At 35.6% G+C, this 11,642-nt stretch overlaps 1 protein-coding gene across 2 annotated transcripts in view; it reads left to right on the top strand.

Annotated features, from left to right (window-relative positions):
• Positions 1-4,410: 4,410 nt before the first annotated feature.
• The window catches only part of fcho1 (FCH and mu domain containing endocytic adaptor 1), a 30,863-nt gene continuing 23,631 nt past the window's right edge, over positions 4,411-11,642 (top strand). For both annotated transcript variants that reach the window (XM_087784905.1, XM_087784904.1), the window contains exon 1: positions 4,411-4,496. The gene's annotated coding sequence lies outside the window, so the exon portion shown is untranslated. The remainder of the gene's footprint in view (positions 4,497-11,642) is intronic.

Here is an 11,642-nt window from a genome sequence, read left to right as displayed (position 1 = left end):
CTCAATATATTCTGCTCCCCTTAAAAAAAGAGAAATAAAATTCATACAGAATGGGATTTATTTGATTTCTCTATGTTCAGTATTTTTTAATTGATTGAAAATAAAAAAAATAAAAAAATAAAAAATTCAGGTAAAGCAGCAATAAGTAATATTTTCACTTTAATTATTTTTCTTTAATCGTTGTAACATTTTTAACAGGCATGACTTCTGTTGCCGAACTCTATTATTTTAATAAAACCAGAAACTAATATAACAAAAGATTTTCTCTTTTTTTTAAAACAGATGCTGTTATGTGCATTATTTTATGAGAGATTTAATGACATTGCAGTTGTACTTAACTCACATACAGTGTGGCCAGAAACAATAAGGAATCTTACATATTGTGGCTTTAAGCGTTCTTTCCAGATAGAAAGCTTTGACCAGGTGTCCGGGTTCCAATTATGATTCCCCACGTTAAACAACATATTTATTCTGAGAAAATACCAAACACTAGTGACTCACCAAAACTTTAGGACTCCCAGAAAAGTGACACACCTCCCACTCACGCACCGATTCCTGTAAATATTGACCCGAGCCCCGTGACCTTGAATCATGAAAGACTTCTCTCACTCACAACAGTCTGAAATATGAGTCAGTCAACGTCAATTTAAATAGTTTTATATTCTAAAAACATCTAGAATAAATGTTTGTTAGGTTTGATAAAATTCCTTTTTTTTCATTCAGCTTCTACAATGTTGTTCAGATCGTCCACACGTGACCTTCAACACCACTATTATGACTGCGTAGGTGTATTTCTTTTTGTTCTGAAAACAGTTTGCATCATGGTTAGTCTGTGGTTGGAAAGAATCACATTCAAAATAGTCCTGGCGTTTTAATTTCCCCCTTAATGTCATGTTTAATTTGAGAAGTCTTAGGAGCTCTCATTAGTGCTGTTGTGTGAGGCTCAGAATACACGTGCAGTACATCCGGGTAATGTGAGAAAAATAATAACTAGTCATTGACGTTGGTTGTCAAAACAGCTTTTAGAAAAGCAACATTTGTCACCAAGCCTTCAAACCTTCGCCGCAACTGCAAAAAGTCGAGCTATTTAAACAATTATCAAACGCTGCCATCTGCTGGCCAATGTGTTTAATTGCAATCTAGATGCACTCTAATAGGTAGGGACGTTGTCGGTCCCTCATGAACAACCCGATTGATTCTTAATCTACTGTGTGAGTCCAGCTGTATCTCTGATTCAATTATAACTCTGGATAATAAAAAAAAACAAGACATTTGTGTCAATGCACTTTTTTGTATTTCAAATGCCCATTCTGGGTATAAGCCTGAGACAGATCTAGAAAAGTATTTATGGGGTGACCATAGATGGGCAGAGACGTTCGAGGGGTGGCAACATGACTGAATAGACTGAATGTAATTAGTTTGATGAGAGATAGTGTGTAGACGCTTGGGGTGTTACAAAGTATTGATACAGCAATATACTGTATATCACAATGTACTTTTTATTTTTACGTTTTTGGCTTTCAGATCTTTTTTAGACATATTTATTTTCTGGTATAAAGGTCCATAAAGTATATATATTTTTTTCTTTTTACACAATTGACATGCAATTATCCACACTGTTTATTTTTGTTAAACTTCCAGCCTCTAGATGGCAGAAGTTACAGTTACATCCTCCACTGCTAAAGGAACAGATGACTGAGGACAAGAGGATACACTTGACTCCAGAGGCTTTTAATATCGTTATATATCGTATTTTTCCCCCTGATACATATTCTTGCAAATACACACCCCTAGTACACATTAAATGAGGTCACAGGCGGACAATTACAAATTTCAATCAATGTCTTACTTTGGTGTTTTACTGGTTAACAACTTATATTCGGAATAAGTGACCCGACAGTGTAGCCTTGGATACTAGGAGATGTCAGAAGTATGGTAACACTACAGGAAAGGGAAAAGAGAAGCTAACCTTTTCTGACTATGTCAGCATTGCAGGAAGAATCTTTTCCTGGCTTTTTTTATTTTGAACAAATCAGTCTTGTCCCTGTAACTGTTGTATGGAGTAGATTAGAGATGGAGTACATTTTAAATAGGTCGACATTTTTAAATATTTATTACATGTGAACGATGACCACATACTAATACAGGTACTTCTTTATGTTGATTCTGGCATTAAGTTCCACAACTCATGAAAACAGTTCTTTGCTACTTCCTGTTTTAAACACGTCTCTTCTCATCTTCTGCTGAGGCCACAAATCTTGATTTTTCTTTTTCCTGTGTTATACAAGAACTTAAAAATTTGTATTAACTAAGAATTAAAAGCATTTATTGTGAGATGAAGTGAACCAAATCATTACCTTCAATGCCTAATCTACACCAAGAAAATAATTGTATCATTATAACAAAAATAAACGTTATATCAGTAATAATGCATTCATTTTCTTCTTCCTATTCTCTTCCTTGTCAGTGGGAAGACTTTATTTCTATTCTTATTAATATGATTTATTTTTTTTTAACTAATACAATTTGGGTCGAAAACTGTTTCAAATTAATTAAATATAAAATAAGCAAATTGTAAGCACCTACTTTAATAGAATTAAATGTCAGAAACATGAGTAATTCATAAATAACCTGAACAATAATTTGTCTAGTTTTGGGTGGTTTTATGGAAACATACTTTATATTCAAATATTATTGAATTAATTGAACAGACACCCAACACACCTTGATATGTATAAAAGGTTAACTAACACTTGGTTCAGAAATTGATTGCGGAAATATTTCACATAATTATTTGGTGATAAGTTGTTTTTTTTAAACTTCAATTGCACTTTTACCTTTAGGGCAAGAGAAACTGAATTTGTGTTGACAATAGAAACCAGTTTTTTAATGAATTTAAATAACTTCTAAGAAGTAAAGGAGTCACTTATTAAACCTGGAAAGAAGGAGGTGTATTAGCAGAGAGACATAAACAAGCTAACTGGCCTTCAAAGGCTGGATGCTGGTTTACTAAGTTGACAGTGTACACAAAAGAAAACACAAGCATACACTAAACATTTCTAAATAAAGGTACTTCAAGTCACCTTTAGAATCGCCTAAATTGACTTTGATGTCTTCATGACAAGATAAGTAGCAAATCAATATTTAGTCTAGCTCAGCAAATACAGAGATAATGCAACAATTACACGTTTTTGTTAATTGTGTGCACAATTGACGCACTCACCTCATTAGTGCTGAACCAACATTACTTTGGAAGAAATCCAGATTCAAAGTCAACCAATTGGAATGCAAACTTCTTTTTGTTGTTGTTGCAGTAACTCCTGATGAATGTCAACAGTGCTTAGCCACATCACAGTGTAAGTAAGTAAGTAAGTCATTTATATTTATATAGCGCTTTTCCAGACCAGGGTCACAAAGCGCTTTCAACTCAAATAAACGATACAGTTATAAAAGTAAGTAAGTAATTTATATTTATAGTTAGTAAGTAAGTAATTTGTATTTATATAGCGCTTTTACAGACCAGGGTCACAAAGCGCTTAAACAATCAAAACAAAATCCAATAGTGTATATACTTTAAAGGTCAAGATAATACTGAGAACACACACACACAGAGAGGAAGATCGTTCCAAAGCTTAGGAGCAAAAGTCTGTAAATGTTGAAAACTGAATGAAAATAAAACATGTAAAAGTGTACCATACATATGCCATTTTAAAGATATTATAATCTATATAAGAAATTGGGGCATTAATAAAAAGACAAATCAAACATGGAACACTGCCCAAAGTGAAATGAAAGTATAGACAAATTATAGCATCATCATGACTATTTAATTTACCTTATAATTTATAACTATATAATTTAATTTAATTAATTTAATTTATTGTATTTTATTTTAATAATCTGATTTTAATTCATTAATTTCACATTTCATTTATATTGTTTCATTCTTTATTTCTGTAATGTTACCACACAGGCAAAATCCTGTGTAATAGTAATATTTACGATACTGGGAAAGTTTCTGATATTTAAAAAAAAGAAAAGCAATTTCAATAAATTCCTATTAATAACATGAGAGCCTGCATTGATCAATATTTCTCTTGTCATCACTCCGTTTTGCTCTCGTACTGGTTTCATCAAACTCAAAGTTGCCTCAAGCTGGATTCGAACCTACGACTTTTTTGCTGCTGAGAGGCTGCGGCACAAACCACTACGGCAAGTACGTATATAATGGGCGTGGCATAAAAAAGAAACAACCAATAGAAAACCGAATTAGTCCCGCCTTCTCTTGGTTGCTATGCCTACATGTGGTTTCAGCCTGATTGACAGGTGAGTCGTCCAATTGCAGCGGCGCAGGGCGGGAGCTGTGATAAGTGTCTTGTGGACTTCTACTATAGCGGTCAGACCTCTCAGGCTGCCCGGAGGTGTCGGTCCACCGCTGCCTAGACGACCTGAGATGGAAACTATGGTATAAACTGAGAAGGATAAAGTCTGTGCAGGTAAAAAAAAAAACACGTTTTCTTTGTCTGGCATGACTGTGAAAGTAGCGCGAATATGCGGTTCCAGACCTGGAGGTGCTTGACTGTTGTTGCCGGTAGCTTTCATTCATCACGTTTGTTTGACAGAAGCTAACACGCCGGAGGGAAATTAGCCAACAAACGTCTGTTTTCTGTCAATAACGGGTCTGCGGGGAAAGTGGTTAAAATTGCGTCATTTGGGTTGGTTTGACACCGTCACCTTGGTTTTTAATATAAATGTGATGTTTGCTCATGGTATTCTTCTGTTTTTAAATGATGTTTGTGTTTTTGTTTATGCTAACTTTGTGCTATTTGTCGCTATGGCTACTGAGTTTCTCGACTTCTAACGACAGTTTTACTTTTTTTTTCTAAATAAATGTTTAGTTTTTCTGAAAATATATGTTTTACTCAAGTTGAAAAATTAAGTTGTTAATATATCTTCTTAGCATTTTACACCTCTCGTTTAATCCCTTCAATATTCCATCAAGTGTTGCCATCATTTAACCCAGCAGAAGTCTACTAAAATTTAAACAACGTAATCTCACCTGGACTTTATGTTATGTTTATAATCTTTTTTTTACTCGGATTACATTATAGTGCTTTCTGCAGACTTGTTTCCCCCTTAGTATCCTGCAACTGCACCTTTTTGATGGGTAAGAAATAACAACTCTTTCTAGAGAAATACATGTTTGTCCTCTTCACAAAGATTAATATGTAAGCCATGATGGGACTTTAGTTAAAACATTAAACATCAGCTAACCACGAGGACACCATTATATTGTTTTAAATTTAGATAGATACTTTTAAAAGACGTGAATTTGCTGTTTAATATTATTTTTTATTTTCTAAATTAAAAAAGCAACCCAACCTTAGCGTAGTAAGCATAGTAGCAAGTAAATGGTTGATATTATCTTCAACACATGAAAAGTTTAGTAGCGATAAAAGCACTGCATACACACTAGTGCAGCTCATTAATGGGAACGATGACAGATTCCTTTAAGGTTTCTAGGTTACAAAGTGAGTTTTGTCCACACAAACATCACATCCTCAACTCTGAATGGAAAGTTTTTTCAAATGGTTCAACCACATTAAATAACAGTGTGTTAAATATCGTATTTGTTGGTATCTTCATGCATTTTTGCAATCTCAATTTGACGTCATAAAAATGACCTGTGGTAAAACTTTTTAATATTTGGCCCTGTGCTGTAATACATGCCGTATATATTAATTGAAACCATTCTAGGAGATTGTTAAGGCTTAAAAAAAGAATATCCAACCAGAAAGGAGTGAAAAATCGTCTTATTCAAGCAGGGTGCTGTTTGGAAATCCTTATATGTATTTTCTGAGTGAATCGAAATAGATTAAATCTTTGATCTTTACTGACTGAATAAACAACACAAATATTAAAAGTCCAGAATTAAGATCTCCCTTTTTTACTTGTGGTTTTCAATAGTTAATCAATTATTTAATTTCTACTTTGACTGTAAAAACTCTGTTTCCTGACTATCAATGCTGCTTTGTAAGTTTCTTCAGGGTTGTCATACATAACATTGTCACGATTGTTTGGACACAACCACGGGATAAATGTTGTCAGCTGGAATCACAGGACTACTGCGTTTCCTGACTGTTGCCTTGAAAGTTGATGTCATTCAGCAAAATCTTTGGCCATAACTTTTAAATGATAATTCTTGTGTGCAAAGTAAGTAGGTTAAATCAATAAACCATGAGAGGTAGTAAACATTTCTTATCATGCTTTGAATGACTTCAAACTCCAAATTTTCTGCAGTTTCCATAAAAAAATCGCACCAGGGATCTGTCACAAAATTTAGAGCATGTCACTGTCATCACTGTCCGGAACGAATATGGAGTGAACACTCACTCCAAGTACGTAAAGTGTTAGTAAGTGGAAAGTGTGTTTGACATTTAGATTTAAACAAATGAGTTGTCCTGCAGAGCTGACATCGTATCTGCCGACAACCTGCTTGCAACCATGCATAGTGGATGAGCTGGACTTTTCAAAGACTTATCACTCTTCATTCTCAGGATCTTTTTACTATTCGCTGTAGTCCAACCTCCTTCCCTTCCTATTGGCTTTCTGACAACACTTAATGTGGAACCAGTGACAAATATTAATTATGAATGGCATCTCCAATGTGGGCTGAAATGCTACAGGGTCCTTTTCTCTCCGTCGCCACAGGCCACAGAGCGCAGAATTTGGTAAACGTACGACAGGAAACTAAGGCAGCTCTTATGCAACTACAAATATTTGCTCCTTCTCTTCTCCAAGTTTTTGCCTCCTGCTTTGCTACATGAACAATTTTATGATATTTGGGTGACACAGTTGACAACATGTTGGCAAATCTTGAATACCACCCGAATGTAAAGCAACCGCCTGGCCAAGATCTCTCCGTCACAGATGGAGGGATCCTGGGGCAGGATCACCCCCTTGGCTTCAATCCTCGGCCTATTTCTAGGTTAGTGGATCAGTTCATGCCGGTGTGCTTTAATGGAATTATAGATTTTAGCTGGTATTGAGCCATTTACTTTATAGTTAAAATATTAATTTTATCGAAGACAAAATGAGTACTAGTACAGTTCTAGTATTGTGCTTCTGGTAGCCCTGTTGCCTTTAATTTGTTTATCTTATGAGTTTTTTAAATTTAATTTGGGCAATTTGTGTTCTCAGAAAGTCATGAAAGAAACAATGTTTGTTCATTATACATCCCTTTTTTAGAAATTCAGCGTTAAACTATGATTTAAATGTAGGTCTGGTAAATACTCGATGATGAAGGCCTACTTAAGAATCTTAGAAAATACTTTACAGCAGTGTTTCTCAACTAGTGGATCAGGTCCCAAAACGTGGGTCTTGAAGTCACCTTCAGCAGGCTTTTTCTTGAGCAAGACATTGAGAATTTACCTCATTTTATAATGCTAGGTTGTAAGTCATGGAGGCTAATACAGTAAACTGCAGTGTCTTGACCTAACATTGTCCTGACCCAGGTCAACGAATATTTGTGTTTAGGGCTGAATGTCTATTGTTTTTTCCCTTGCACGTCTGTTAAGCAGTGCAAGGACGTGCAGCCTGCCCGGCACGTTGTCATAGACTGGCTCGTGGTTGTATGCTGGACTGACAAAAGCACATTCAGGCATGGACAATGGAGATCTGACTGCCTGTGTTGTTTATCACTCCCATTTTCTCTCTCAATCCTGACTATGTTGGTTTACTTCATCTGCTGTGACAACTGAACTCTATCATACATTCATTTACAGAGATACAGAGATTCCTGTTTGGTTTTATATAAATATTTAGCTTCTTTTCACTTAATCCCTGTTGTAATCATGTAAGTAAGTACATTTTATATGTAGAGCACTTTTCCAGACCAGGGTCACAAAGCGCTTAAACAATCAAAACAAAACTCAATAAAATATAAACTTAAAAGATCAAGATAACACAGAACAACACAGGAGTCTCAGAAAATAAAGGGAAAGCCTGCAATGTCAGCAAGTTGGAAATTATTCCCTTGATAACCGTTAAATGCGACTCCAAGTTTAGTGGACTTGTGTCTGTTACAGCCCTTTTTATATATGCTGTCGATTAAGGTTTGCTAAATCAAACAATGACAGTGGTATTTTAATACGAAGAAGGGATCCATAATTTATCTGCTGGCATATCGATTGGAAAAAAAAAACACACACTTGCATTAAGTTCACTTCACTATTGTTGATAGTTATATTTGTTACATAATTAGTATATTAGTATATACTTTATAATTGGTATACTTTTAGTAAATTAACAGTAAACTTTAATACTGTGTCCAGTTTTCAACTGTATGCCAAATGCTCTTCATGTTAATGTTGCAAACGGTGGAAGTTTAACTACAGATACAAACTGTTTTAGGTTTTAATCAAGTGGTTTGAATTCATCACTGATATTTATTTCTTGCACTTGCATTTTGTTTTAAAATTAATTTGTCTTTGGTTATTGCGAAACTTACAATGCTAAACCATGTTTTTAACAATGAAAAACCTAATTTAAACAAAATTAAAGGTATTTTTAGAACAAGGGTTCCCAAAGCTGTTTCCCATTTGAGGTTTCAGGAAGGAGAAAATGTGTATTTAGCAAGTCTTATTGTGATATTTTCTTTTCATTCTTGGAGGTTTAATCTAGTCTCTGTTTGTTCTACATCATAAACTTTCATTAGATATGTTTCACTTTTTGAGTTTTACTCATATTCGACCCTAATAAGTCTGAATAATCAGTATCTTGGCTTAGCTTTTACATTAGCATGTTAAGATTATTAATAGTTTAACTATGAGCTAACCTTCCGGCGGGTGACATGAAAACACTTGGCGGGCCTGATTTGGCCCCCGGGCTCTGAGTTTGAGACGCGTGGTTTGACCCATGTCTTGCTTATCACAGTGTGTCTGTCTTCCTACTGGACAATGCTGTAGACTCATCCATGGAACTGAGGAAAATTAGCCTGACTTAAAATAATATCTCTTCACGCTTTCTCAAGCTAGATTTCGAAGAAATGAACACACAACCCCAGTTGACCTCCTGCCTGTGCTAGTGTAGTTCCAAAGCCCATTTTCCTTTCCCTCTACACTTCAATTGCCTTACTTTAATGGATTATTATCTGGACGAAGGGAAGAATGTTTGTTTGGACGTCAAATTATAACATTTGAAAACCCTTGGTCATGAGTTAGAATTTGTTTGCAACCACTGTTGTCTGTGGTACACCATAGTTACACTGCAGAGGGTTTATTTGAAAAGATGCCGTTTCAGCAAATGATGTCATTACATGAGTCTGTATTTAACAACTTAAAATAAGTACTGAAGTGTCAGTACCAGAAACCTTGAAGGCAGCCCCAGATTGTGCACCTAATATTTCCCATTTGTGATGCAACTATATTTGTAAAGGCCTCTCATGAATAATAGCTGAGTATTGAATCTTCAGTCACAGACTTCTCGCTGTGAGCCATGACTCATCTAAATAAGCACTTAAGATCGTTAAAAAAAACGAAAAACAAATATCTTGCTTTGGATCTTAAGTAATGCATTATTTAGGAAGCAGAACCAGAACTCATGCATGGTGACACGATGCAAGATTCAATGATTTTAAAATGTTTTACCTCCAACATTGGATTCCGTTGAAACCACACCTCAACATCATTCGTGTTTTTGCTTGTTGTTACAACTGCTCATGTGCTGCTCCGCAGCATTTTTTGAAGGTGTGTGGGTTAACATGAAGGTCTAAGCAATAATGGTAGTGAAGTGTAATAGTGTAGTGTTACCATGTCTGATGACCTATACAGAAAACCAAAGGCAAATTACATAAGCTGGAACCTTGAACATTTTTTCATTAATCTCGCTTCCTTGAGTTTCATACAGTGACTTCTTTCATTCAGAAATCTACTTATCACCCTCACTGTCACATGATTCTGCTGCCACTAAAGAATAAGTAATTATATTTAAAAGAAAAATGGTAATTTATAAACAACATCCTGTTGATACTTCTTTCTGGAATGTTTATTTGCCAAATCTGTCCCACCAAGTCATTTATTATGGCACGATAGATATTTGGCTCATTTCAATGTAGATTAATGTTCATGATGATTTTGTGACCTTTGAAGAGTTTGAGGTAGGCTAAGGAAGATTAGGAATTCCAATTATACAGAGATTTCTTAAGGATTTAACTGATGTTGAAGGAAGTGATGGATGAAGTTGGACAAGCAAAAAGATTATTAAGATATGATCCAAGAATTAAAGGACAAAATCGCAATCATGCTCATGAATCCTGGTTTGTCATTCCTGTTTTACATTATAAATACAGATCGTCTAAAAATGTTAATGATCTCAACTCTTGGTCTTGGTCAATATTCTTTCTCGTATTTTGCTGTAAATTGAAATGGGAACATGTACTATCATCTTGAATTTGTTAGATTTCCATCCAACCATCTCATAACTGATCACTTTTCTTTCAATAATTGTATTTCTTATTCCCAATTGTTACCTCCTTTTTATCCATTTTTAGCTGGAGCTAGAAGGGATGTAAATGTTGACGTTCTTTTTGGGAGTGAGGAAGATAGATAGGATCAGGATCGAGTCAATCCTGCACATGTATGATGTTTTGGAGATAAGGTCAGAGAGGCCATAATGAGATGGTTTGGTCATGTACAGAGGAGGGAGAGTGAGTATAGAAGGGGGTAGAAGGATGCTGGGGTTGGAACTGCCTGGCAGGAGGTCTAGAGGAAGACCAAAGAGAAGGTTTATGAATGTAGTGTTAGAGGACATGAAGTTAGTTGGTGTGATAGGGGGGGTACAGAGAACAGGGTTAGATGGAGGAGGTTGATTCACTGTGCTTCTGAAGGGAGCCGCCAAAAGGAAAAGAAGAAGAAGTTGGTAATTGTGTGAGCCTTGTCTGATTGTCCAAAGTGACCTTTTTAACCTATCAAGCTATTCTGAACATCTTGAATTTAAATTCCATCTCCTGTAATATCTCCTATATGGTTAAAAAAAAGAACCATACTTGAGTTGACTCAGAGTCTGAGTTTGACTTGATTTCTGCCTCTAAGCTTCCGGCCATTATTGTGTACATCTTGCAGTGCCTGGAGGCAGTTTTGAAAGTCGAAGCATTGAACTCTTGATCTGTTATATATTTTATGTCTTCTGCTATAAGGCTTGTTTTTTATGTGCTTGTCTGGCTTAGCCTTATGCTTTGTTTGTATTATCTCCTGCACATTCCTCTACCCTTTGTTTCACATCAATTTTACAAGGTTTTCATCTTCCTTTCTGTCTTGATCTCTATACACTGTGGTCTGCAGTGTCTTCATTTCACTCTGCTCTGCACTGATGCATTTGCTCTTTTGTTTTCAAGCAAGAGTGGGTGACTATTTTCAGGGGTGCACAGACAAACTCTAATTTCAGCTGTTGTCCGGCGTAGGAGGAGAGGCATTTGGGGCAGAGAAGATTTATTAGTTTGTGGCTCTCTGACTTAATAAAGAATAGAGAAACTAAAATAAACAAAAAACGTCAGTGGGGGCGGGCAAAGAGCATTTGACAGTTGTTTTGTGGTGATATTAAATGGGTTGAGGAAAGATTTTGTCTTTTGTTGAAGAGTCTGTCTT

The sequence above is a fragment of the Callionymus lyra genome, chromosome 2 (genome assembly GCF_982586985.1).
Source record: "Callionymus lyra chromosome 2, fCalLyr1.hap1.1, whole genome shotgun sequence".
In the NCBI taxonomy this organism is placed as follows: Eukaryota; Metazoa; Chordata; class Actinopteri; order Syngnathiformes; family Callionymidae; genus Callionymus; species Callionymus lyra.
This window is presented reverse-complemented; position numbering and strand designations above follow the sequence as displayed.